Raw genomic sequence first — 12825 nt, forward strand, 5'->3', positions numbered from 1 at the left:
AATCACGCCTTATACGTGTATACTTTCGCATCTATGTCGGTCTTCTTCTTGAAGATCCATTTCCAACCGACCATATTACAACCTGGGAAGTTTTCAACCAAGTTGCAAACTTAATTGTCAAACATGTACTGAATCTTGTTGTCCATAGCCTCTTTCCACTTTGTAGACTCTGGGCTTGCCATGATTCCTTGTAGTTGTTAGGTTCATCCAAATTTATTAGTGTACTATCACTAATAAATGTATCACCCTCAGCAGTTATATGGAAACCATATAATACGGGGTGGAACACTAACTCTACTGGAACGTCTAAGACGTAAGGACTCGTCAATCGGTTCTACAGGAGTTTCCTCCTATGGTTGATCGCTAGTGTTAAAGGTCCTTCATCATTTGATTCTTGAATCTATTCAAGATCAATTTGCCTCCCACTTTTCTCTTGGCATATGAGTTCTCTCTCTCGGATAACCCCTCTCTTCGCAATGCAGACAACATTATCACTCGGTCTACAGAAGAGATATCCAACGGACTTATGTGGGTAGCCGATGAAAATACATCGCTCACTACAAGGTTCAAGCTTTTCGTGAGTCTCTCATCTTACAGCAGCCCCGCATCTCCAAAACTTGATATGTGATAACGAGGGAAACTTCCTTATCCACATCTCGTGAGGTGTTTTGGCAACCTTCTTTGTTGGGACTAGATTAAGGATATGGGTGGCAGTCTCTAACGCATACCCCCATAATGAGATAGGTAACGAAGTTCGACTCATCATGGAACGAACCATGTCCAACAAGGTTCGATTGCGCCTCTCAGCCACACCATTCAACTGCGGTGTCCTAGGCTGCGTCAATTGAGACACAATTCCACATTCCTTGGGATAGTCGTGGAACTCGATACTAAGATACTCACCACATCGATCGGATCGAAGCATCTTTATCTTCCTGCCCAGCTAATTCTCCACTTCTTTCTTAAAATCTTTGAACTTTTCAAAAGTTTCTAACTAATGCTTGATTAAGTAGATATACCGATATCTGCTATAATCATTAGTAAAAGTTACATATTAAAATAAATCCAAAATTAATGAAAGGCCCAAACCACTTTACTATTATACCCTTGGGCTCCAAAGAAAAAATCGAACTCTCGGATCACCTTACTCTACATTACCCACATCAAAAGGGGTTTAAACCTCTCTTTCCCCCCATGTCCCGAAGCCCTATGATAACTAGTTTTCGTGTCACGGTCCCGAATTATGAAATGATTCGAAATAGGGTGTTACATTGTTACTATTAGGCTCTCGATATCCTAAGGCTAGCACCAACCTCAAATAATGAACAAAAGGGGGGGGGGAAGTACGTGAGAAGGAGATGAAAAGAAAAGTTGAAGCCGTAAGGCCAGTAGGTGCACGCACTCCCTGGGGACTGATCTCCCCTACCTCGGTCACAAATCGAATGGAAACAAGAAAACATGGCAAGCCACGACACAAGCACATCAATTTCCTTGACCTGGTTGGGGCAGTTCTACCCCACGATACCACTAGAAGGCAAGTGACGCCAAGTCCAAGCAAGTTCAATCTAAAGGAGGGGAAGGGCCAACCTTCGGATGGCCAAATAGAAATCACTTCGAGTCAGAGAAATATTTAGAAGCATGTCATAGAAAACGAAACAAAAAACAAAGAAGCACTTGGAGCAGGCCTCTTCCAGGAATGGGATGTTGGATTAGAACTCTCTCTAAACCTCGGTGCGGCTCTATCTGCCGCCGAAAGGGTTGATTCCATCCACATCGGTAGAGATCAGAAGGTCCAAAGATACCAGAACGCAAAGGAAGAACTGACACGATCTAGCAGGGATCTCAAGGTCGAGTAGACTCCTCGTGGGAAAGTCGTAAATACCAACACTCCGAATACGTTGCCTTTAAAATCCTCTGACCAACAAACTAAGAGGATACCGATTGAAGCGCTCTGGGGAAGAGACATCGGCACAAAACAGAAACCAATACCACATAAATCTCTAATCGACTCAAACGTTCCCTAGATCACTCCTCGGGTGGTTCCTTTCTAAGCGATCCCCCAGATGACAAGAGGGCCAGCGCAAAAGTTGCGCGACTCGCAATAGAGAAGGTGCAGCCATGAAAAGAAAGATACTTGCCCTTAGAAAGGAATCAAGCAAGCGAAACCAGAGCACGAGGATACCTAAGAGCCTTTTCTGGAATGATTTCTTGCTTGGGAGCGCTTCGGCCCATCGCACGCAAAGACGAGATCGAACTCCCAGAAATCGCTGCCGAGGAACAGCTAGAATACTAGGTGCTCATTCCTTCTTAAAGCCAACATGCCATGAATTTGACCAACAACCATCAGTCACTCGGTTATTGGGGTGTCGACACCATGGAGCCATCCCCTATCATGCCAGGAGGAGCCAGGTTCTCTTTGATCACCCTGACTATTTCATTAGGCGGGCAAAAGGTAAGCATCCACCAGGATCGAAAAAAGCTTGGGTCGGAGAACCATCAGCAATGTCTCAGCTCCATCACCAGGTCCCAAGGCCTAGCATCGAAGGAATACCCATCAATACTACGCAAGGCATGAAAGCAATGTCACCAATTTAGATTGCAAGCAGGCTGTTACAAGTGCCAAACTTTGGTGCATCCACCAACAAAGCGAAGCAACGTCCAAACATGAACATACTCAACGAGAAACAAGAGACCATTTGACTCAGCCAGGCCGCCCATTAGGGAAATGCCAAAAATCCCTATACTTGGTGTATTGAAGTGGAAAGCTCTGAGGCAGAAGACTGGGCATTGGAAAAGAATGGGTCTAGCCACATACGACCCCAGAGCGAGCTAAACGCCGCCAAGGAACATGCGAGCAGGACGGAGAAGTCATCCCCTAGACCTGGAGTGCATGCAGTTCACACCACCACCCCTTGAGTAAGGAAAAAGGTCTAAATAAGGCACGTCCAAGGCAAGGGTAATTTGGTCAAACCCCAAATGGACAATCACACTCCAGCAAGTCAACCCAAGAGCTAGGCCTAGGCTTATGCCATGATGTAGTCATCTCTCTTTCTTTATTCACCAAATAATGTAGTTGTTTCTAAAACATTATCAATGAAGTAAAGGAAGTTAACTATTAAAAAAACTTTTAGAACGTGTTTTACTGATTAAGCTTGATAACACTTACATAAGAGGTTGTACACGTTTACCAAATGCTAACAAGGGCTGATCATCCACATCATTTGAGCGAAACTGTTGTGAGAATGCAACCATAGGCGTTAAAGGTTCATAACCTTTTCCTAAACATGTCAATTCAGCCAAAAAGGCCATAAATCTCAACCGTTACATGAATAAAGAATTCAAAGGCTCAAAACCTATCCCTTGTAACAAACAATACCTAAGTCTTCAATTCCTTGAGGTGACGATCTCGGCTCGATTTAGATGATTAGGGCCGAAGTGCAACTCTCCAAGGCCCCGAACATAGAACAATGTCCTAAAAGGGTAATCAATAAACCTTAGTTAAAAAGAGAACCCTAACAAAGCAAACTGGACAAAAAAACCCAGTCTAAAAACAATGGTCTATGACCGAAAAAAGGGGGTCAATTCCGAGCTCCCAACGTGAGTTCCCAGGATAAACCCAAAGGACCCTAAGCAACCATTAGCCCTAGAGTTATAAGTTGGGAAAATCTAGTAACGTGGATAAATCGTCAATCCAAACACCCTCCCACCAAGAAAAAAGACAAAATTGTCTCAAGTCGACCCCTAAGGCTAACATAAACTTGGGGGAACAATTGCCTCAGCAAGAAAAAACAAGGGCACATGCTCACCGGTGGCCAACATAAACCACCTGGGATTAGAAGCAAAAGAATTACAGAAACAGAAATGACCATATTTTCATAAGACAAAAAAATTCTACCGGAGAACTCCCGGACATAAAAGGGCCACGCAGGGCCAAACAACGATTAAAAAAAGTTCAAAAAAATTATCTCTGAGATATCATCTCTGGAACATCAAAAGTTCAAATATTGTTTAACACAAACAACCCAGGAAGAAGGGAGGGTTACTTACCAAGCGAATCAAAAGAGGCACCAGCTTTGGAAGGATCATGTTCTGGAGAAACATCCTCGGCATCAGGATCATTGCACAATTGGCAGAGACCTCCCAAGTCAAGCTAATCCAAACGGAAATACAAAGCGACGTCTGTCTCCATTAAATCCTTCAGAGAGGCATGCATGGCTTGAGTCAGCTCCACAACAGCACTCGACTCCCCATGATCGAACTTCCCAACAGCCACCTGCTCCCTCACCGCTTACTTACCTCCTTCCACATTGGTAGCCATACATGCCGCTTTCATCCGCCTAACCTCAAGCAAGAACTCAAAGCTCCCAACCACCTTGTCCACTACCCGGACAATACCCTTCTGGAGCAACCACATCATATCATTCTCCACAGACTTCCTCCTCAACACTTTCTCCTCAAGCTCCCCATGTTGCTCCTCCACTCGGATCTCTAACACTTTATTCTCCTCCACTAAGGCTTCAAATAGCTGAAAAAGTGCTCCACCTACCCATCCAACTTTGCCACCTGCTCCTCCATGGATGCCTTCTCCTCAGCCAAGAGGTCATAATGCTCCTCAAATTTACGCTTCTCCTCCTCCAACCCCAACACTTTCATCCTTAGCTCATCCTGCTCGGCCCTAGTAGAGGCAAGCTCTGTTGAATATGAATTGAAGTGGCGAAGGCGCCGAGCAGCAGCCACTAAGTAACGAGCGACCTGAGCCACCACATACTGGAGACTTTTGGATATATGATAGTTGGAGAGGTTCTACAAGGCTTCAATGGTAGCAGTAGGGAATGCATGACGACCCCACTCATACGCAACAGTATGTTGTGTAAGAAGGGACTCTTGAGTGAGCCCCCACTCTGGGATATAGATGCCAGGGGCTACCAAACGTAGAGAGGAAGAACCTGCAATAGTATAATCCTTCTTGGAAGAAGAGGCAAAATCAGTAACAATTTTAAACCCATCCTTTGACTCCTGCACGAAAACACCTCCCTCGGGGTTATTTTAATCATCCAGATCCTTCTTGGGTTGACTAGGCAGTTCGATCGCTTCTTCATCCATCCCCTCCGATAATTTCGGATCGTCATCATCGGAAATGTCCACCACCACATCCAAGTCCCCCAGCAAGATTCTGCTTCTTACGAAGATGTATGCCAATAGTGGAACAAATACCTTTAGTAAGTGGGGAGTCTAACGAAGCCAACCGTCGTTTGGTAGTCAAGCGGCTCCCCTAGTCATTGTATCCTTCGATGCCTCGTCCTCCAGATCAGGAGGCGGAGGATCATCACCAGAAACCTCCTCTATAGTGGAGTCAACCAAATCCTAGTCAGCCTATGGACCAGACCATTGCGCCACAACAACGATAGGACTAGCAAGTTCCAGAGCACGAGTGGCACTGACCGGTAGAGGAAGTATCTCCAGCAGGGGCACTTTTCTATACTAGCAACTGCCCTGGAACCTACCCCGTACAACCATCTCAAAAGGAATAATCCTCTCGCGACCTGCAACGAAAAAAAGCAACATAAATAAGGGGATCAACAATGCCCCTGATTTCACCTTGTCAATATTTAAACAAAAAAGGGGGGAGGAGATGCACACTCACCATCTTTCTTTACGATGAACTGAGGCATCATTCCACGTGCCCCCAGGCGGTGCTCATTCCAACCACAGCTAACATATAATCCTCCCCAATAAAAGAAATGCTTTTCAACATGTTCGCCACGGTCTCACTAGCACCTCAAAATTGAGGCGTCTAATCGGATAAAATGGTTATGCTAGGATAACAAAATACGACCAAGTTGTGGCTCACCCATAATCATTTTTCCTACCAGTTCTTCTTGGGGGCCTTCTGGATTATGATGAACGCATAGACGCCATACCGCTTATACACGCAGTACTGTGTAACGGAGTTGAAGTTGTATTTGAAAGCCCAGATTTGAGGGAGCACGCCCAAAGCTCGACAGGCCATCTTGAAACCAACTATTTTGTCGACGACATTAGGAGTTAGGTTATCAAAAGAGAAGCCATATTGGTGCATGATCTCATCCAAAAAGTCAGTTTTTCGCAGCTAGAGACCCGCCTCGAAGATTGGGACTAGGACTCCGACATGGCCTTTCGGCGGCAGAGAAATGACTTCCCCCTTTCGAAGATATTGCACATCATGCTCAGGAAGAAAACCAAATCGGACATGCAAGCCCTCAAAGTCGTGAAACAACGAATCGATTCAAGTATTTGGTGTTGCCATGGATTCCGATAAACAAGAACGAGGTGAAAGAAGAAATAAACAGAGTGAAGACGAGGGAAATTGAAAAAGAAGTTGAGCGAATAAAATGAAATTGTCCCTGATAAGAGAAGTATAAAACGCAAGGCATGAAATTCTAACAGTTACAATGATGAAACAACCGTCTGTGCAGACGGCTCCATCGCACCAGTGGACATCAGCTACCCTAAGCTAAACCTGACATTTACTAGCCTAGGGGACTTGTTAATATATCCCTTTAGGAATACGTCAAAAGAAGCAAGACGGTTATCTAAATGACGACCTATTTAATGGTCGCTACCCAACATAAGTTCTAGGTTCAGGCCCTCATCCTCCGGCCACCCACCTAGACCTCGGCGCTCTAGGGCCAAGGTCTAATTCATAATGAGAGGATCCGATCCATAACAAGCCAAAATGGTACCAACCACTCCCTAGAGCGACAAGTGTAGTTCATAGAGTGATGCTCTTTGGTGGTTCTACACTAATAGTCGATAACCTCTAGTGGTGCACAATCCGCCAATAGGACGCCTCCACGTCCTAACGGTCCAAACAAGACAAAAGGTATTGTCGAGGACATGCTCCTTCGACGATAGGTATAAAAGAGATCCTTCTTGTAACAAATGGGAATTTTTCATCACCAATTGCTACTAAAGATTAGCATCAACCGATGATAATGATAGAACTCTTCATATTAAAGGAAATAACGATCAGTAAGATGATAGTGATAGAACTTTTCAGCTAGATAATGATAATAGGGTCAAAATGAGTGACCAAAATGTTATATGATGGTAAGTGTATTTGAAAAGTACACAACGAATTGATTACAAAGATATAAGTGTTGCAAAAATCTGACACCGATAGGATGTGATATGATTTGATAAAGATAAGAAACAACCACGTTAATATTGTTATTAGCATCAAAATAACATATAGAGATCGGTTGAGTATCGGCTAATGTCACTAAAAGGAAAATCGTAGTAACCCATGAGATAAGGATTTTGAAAGGAAAAAGGTCAAAATGGAGTTCGTATGAAGGAGGTACAATTTCTAGAAAAATATAAAATACGGGTTAAAAACAAAAGTCAAAATTTGTCGACGCGACCTTAAGGAAAGTTGTAGTACTAGTAGAGAGCAACACAGATATATATAAAGATGGTAAGAAAAAAGATTCATATAAGCAAGATAAGAATTTTTATAAAAAGTTTTGGGGGTGCACGTCAGGTTTGCCTCATGCCGGCCGCATACACCTGACACCAGATTCGTCGAAGATTATGGTGACGTGGACCACCAATAGTGTGACATGTGGCAATCTCTAGATGGAGCTACAAAGCGAGTACACGTCGCGCATGAAGTACGTTGTACACACAACCCCTGTAATTAGAGGTGCTCACTTTCTGATTTTCCTCATTCCAAATACTCTCTCTATACCTCTCAATTCATTTCGTAAATCCTCTCGGTGGCACAACGCTTCGAATGCAATGGCTCGGATGCTTTAGAATATGCCGCTATAAAGAGTACACGACCCCTACTTTCACTATTTTAAACGTTTTACCGGGGGAGGGGGGGATACATGCTTCTCAAATGATTTTATCAACACATATTTATTGTTATAAATATCGAATCGTTTTGTAAAACTTAAAGCCTTACGTTAATTTAGCTGTAGATACTATGCCTAGTGTTAAGCTATGATATTTTTCCTAAGAGATAAAATATCCGATAATCTAAGAAAAGATAATACCAAGATGTTATAATGGCCAAATTTCCTAGAATAACATAGTACCTAGAAGTTATGTTGGTCAAATATAAGGATATGCAATGTACTTTGTTGTTACTTTTCCCAAGTATCATGTTTTCAAATAACCATAATTAGGGTATATATATATATATATATATATATATATATATATATATATATATATATATATATATGTGTGTGTGTGTGTGTGTGTGTGTGTGTGTGTGTGTGTGTGTGTGTATGTATATATGAATTCTTATATGTACAAAATAATTAAGACATCAAAGATTATAATTAGAAAATATAAGATAAAAGATTTATATTGTGATAGTTATAGGAAATCCCTAGGAAGGATTAAGATAAAAGATTATAACTATCAAATAAAGATAAATTATTTATATTGCGATAATTATAGGAAATCCCTAGGAAGGATTTAGATAAAAGATAAATGATAAATGAAAAATACATGAGGTCAATGCGATAGTGAGTTGTTAATCTATCCAAAGGCCTTGATTAAATTCAGAACTCCCCAAATACCTATAATCGTTAATCTTGCGAGAGATAGAAAGATATAAATAGATTTATACGGGATCTAACAACCACACCTCCGATTTCTAGCTACAATCCCGAACGGATAACTTTCTTATTATTCACTATTCGACATCCGATGAAGCATCGTGGCGTGGCGCGGCACAATTATTAGAAAAATAACGTCGATTATTAGGGTTCATGGTAATATATTAGATCACCTTAAGGTATGACTACAATTAGGGATTCCTTAGAATGGTAGATAAAATACGTTAGGACTAGATAAAAATCATAATAAAATACTAAGGTAGGTAGGATCGTTAGATATCCTAGAGATGATAAAATATGATCATTAAATATCCTAGAGATAATAAGAAAGGATCGTTAGATATCATTCAAATATAGTAAATTAGGATTAATAAATATATCCTAAAAGATACTACGATAGGATCGTCAGGTATCCTGGTGAATGATAAGATATGATCGCTAGATGTCCTAAAAGATGGTAAGTTAGGGTTAATAAAATACTTTAGAAAAGTTTTTTCTAGAAGAAAAAGGATTCTTAAAATAATATAACTCAATAAAAGCAGAAAACTATAAAAACATGTGCACTCACCAATATCATGTTGACATTTTCAAAAATCACATGTGTTCCTAGGAAAAAGTAACAGATAAAATGAGAAAAGGATTATCGACATGAAGACTTGTAGATATCATTTAGAAAAGGTAAATGATCAGCGCTCTGTGATTTGGGAAATCTATATATCGTCACCACTCAGCATTTTCCACCATTGGCCGGGGAGGGTGTGATAGATTAGTCTCAGAGCCTGTTACGATAGCGAAATAATATTTTTCCAGGAATTACAACTATATCATAGGACATATACACCGATTAGGTTTGTCCTCAAACCTATAAATAAAAGTACAACTAATAATTACTCAATGGATATATTGCCTATTGGAGAGGTGCCTAGGCTGGAATTGTCGACTTGGGGTGCTGGATTTCAGAATAGCTATACGCTAAAATGGTTTAGCCCACCGAATTTTCCTACCCGACTGAACCATATATAGTCTAGAAGTACAAAACAATAATAATCGCTAATCTTGAATAGAATATAAAAATCATACATGAGACAAATATCCAGGATAGTTCAACGTGTAGAAGTTGAGTCAATCCTAAACGTAGCCTAATCAATTATTTTTAGACTTTACTGAACCAATACATCGACTGAGTTGGGATAGATAAACGATAAAACCAAAATCATAAATACAAATACAAACAGTATACAAAAAGTGTATCAAAATACATCATAATTATCAATAATACAAAGCGTCAAATCCAAAAACCTCAACCTACTCATTGTTGCTCTCGTACTCAGCCTCCTCATCCTCCTTATCCTCATCATCATCAGTATCTATGGGATGAGTAGCTGAAGGACCGACACCATCATGACCAGCGCCCTATGGCCGAGAAGGGGGTATAACAGAAGGGCCCGCCTAGGAAAAGGTGGATGGCCCATCCCCAGATGTTGTACCACCACACAGACCGAAGCCATAATCCAGCGATGCTCCTCCTGTGCAACAAACAAATACTGCATCATGTCATGTAGACTCGACTTCGACTCACCATGCTCCACATACCCAGGCCTCTGGTGCCTCACGAAGACAGGCTCAAGGATGTCCTCCGACTCCATCTTCCGAATCGGTTCCATGATGTAATCTTCTGGTATCCTCTGTGGCTACCCCACCACCTAAATCAGCACCCGTATCTTCCCGAAAGCAGTAGTACTCAGCTCTCGGATAGGCATAGAGACCATCCCACTAGTGTCAACCTTATAAGATAAGGCCAACCGAGGAATCCATTGACCCCTACATATCCAAATCGAAGGAGTGGACCCTAGAGCCATGCTAGATAAGTAGACAGGAAGAGCAAAAGAAAGGTGAAGGCAAACCTCCTTCTGAGTGAGGCACCACATGTATAAGAGGTCGCCTGAGGGAACCTTGTCACACTCATGTCTGTGACAAATGGTGGAAACGACCAATCGGTGACTGAAAAGATAGACAGGAGAACGAAAGGCGCCCTCTTTGGCGTCCTGGAGACATAAGTCCCCCGAGCAAGGGCCCAGGTCTGCATGTAGCTATACTCCTATGGAGGCTCAGTAATACAACTGTCAAGATAAGCATAAAAACGAAGGCTCAGAGTCTCTTCGGCAATAAAAATCCATAGACGCCTCCTCAACTCGATCGGGATGTAGGAGCGGGATACGCCTCCAAGGCGAAAAGTAGAAGCTGATGGATCAACCCATCGCGTCAACTCCTTATCGAAGAAAACCGTCGAAAAGAACTCCCATCAGAGCTCCTTGTAGATTGCCTGTCGAACCCTAATAACATGTTGCTATCCATGACAGATAAAAACCTCAAGACGGCTATCATCCCACAGTACACGGGTAAGAAATGGCTCCAGTCGAGCCATCATCCCAGTATCGTTTGCCACCCTCTAGGAAAGAGCCAAAGGAATATTGATATTCTAGTACAGAAGAACAGTAAGGCAAGAGACGAAAGAGCTCCGATCAAGAAGGTCGTTAGGGAACTCTAGAAAAGGATGTGAAGGCCAATTCAGAGGTAACAAACTCACAGCTTGTCGAACTCGTCTAGCCTTACCTGTAGGAAAAAAGGCCAAAAAGTAGTTAAGAAAAAGTTAGAAGAGATAAAAACTGGATTGGGTGTTGAAATGAACCAGACACACCAGATGCACGCAGCACACATGCATATGTGCGTTGTGCCTCAAGAACACGAAGAACAACAGGTATGGCACCTGTTGTTCCCTCCAATTTTCAACCTAAAAACGATACATATGGGTGCAAGACTAGTCCTCTAGAACACATTTAGGCATCTCATTTCATCAAAAACAACACAAAATTGCGGATTTAGTTAAAATTTTCAAAAAACATTCCAAAAACTCAAAATGAGAATCAATAGATGTATTAAACCCAAAATTGAGTATATAGGTTGTAAAATCGGTAGCATAAGATGCTTTAGAGATCATCTATTTCACAAAAGCTAACACAAATTCTCCGATTCTTAGAAATCTCCTAAACCCCTAAAAACTTAAAATTTAGCCCAAAGTTTAAGTTAAGATTCAGCATAGGGGTTACCTTAGAGTACAATGATCAAATGAAATGAACAAATAGAAGAATGGAGGTAGAAGGAATGTTTGGGGAAAAGTTTGAATGAAGTCAAAATTAGAATTTAATCAAGATATACAAGAGTGTGGCGTGCGTATCGTGTCCCCGACGCGTAGAATGAAGATCTTTAAAATTTACCCTTTTCATCGCCAAAACCATTAAAAAGCTAGGAGCCCTTAGGAGTTTAATTAAAAGATTAAAGGCATGGAAGAAGGATTTCCTTGAAATAGTAGGATAATTCATTAGTAAATTATATAGGTTGTTAGGGAAGCAACAGTGGCATAGGTTGTTAGGGAAGCAACAGTGGCATGATCGGTAAATTTTATATAGGTTGCAAAGAAAGAAAAAGTAGTATTGCAATAAATTTTAGTTGTTTAAGAGAACAACAACGACATAATAAGAGCAGAAATGACAAAAGATACCAATAGTCTTTAATTATCAAAGAGACAAGAGGATAGGTTGCTAGGAAAGCAACTATAGTATCCTACAAATAGAAAAGTAGTGTTAACCCTTTAGGAACACCAAATAACCTTCTTGCCATTGTTCAGGACAACAACCCTGCTATGTTAACCTTGATTGACCCGACCACCATTCAGACCATGATTCAAAGTCAAGTCTCTGATGCATTAGGGAATCTTAGAACTAACAGAGAAGAAGGATTCAATAAGGAGGGTAATCAACTAGCAAGAACCTATCAGGATTTTCTTAGCAGTAAGTCGAGATCATTCTATGGAGATAGAGGAGTAGATGGTATGATCTATTCGGAAAAAGATATAGATGGAAAGTGTGCTAGTGAGCATAGGGTCAAGTTTTCAATTTGCATGTTCATGTGAAGAGCTCTCCTCTGGTGGAGTATCCATGTCAAGGCTATGGGAGTAGACAAAGCCTACGCAGCCCCCTAGGAAGAGTTAAGGAAGAAAATGATTAGAGAATTCCATTATGGTAGAGACATAGCATGAGCCAAACAAGAATTCAATCATTTGAGCACCAAAGAATCAGGATTCGCTTTCTATACGGTACACTTTGAGTACCTAGTTACCATATGCCCAGAATTGGTCAACTCAGAGATACAGAAG

At 41.5% G+C, this 12825-nt stretch overlaps 1 long non-coding RNA gene across 1 annotated transcript; it reads right to left on the minus strand.

Moving 5' to 3' along the window:
• Positions 1-9643: 9643 nt before the first annotated feature.
• On the minus strand, positions 9644-12061 carry LOC145064828 (uncharacterized). Its single transcript, XR_013688105.1, has 2 exons — positions 11720-12061; positions 9644-11225 (listed from the first exon to the last, which is right to left on the minus strand). It is a non-coding gene; the product is annotated as an uncharacterized LOC145064828 (long non-coding RNA).
• Between the last annotated feature and the right edge of the window lie 764 nt (positions 12062-12825).

This window comes from Lactuca serriola, chromosome 7 (genome assembly GCF_051521515.1).
Source record: "Lactuca serriola cultivar US96UC23 chromosome 7, Lser_US96UC23_V15, whole genome shotgun sequence".
Lineage (NCBI taxonomy): Eukaryota > Viridiplantae > Streptophyta > Magnoliopsida > Asterales > Asteraceae > Lactuca > Lactuca serriola.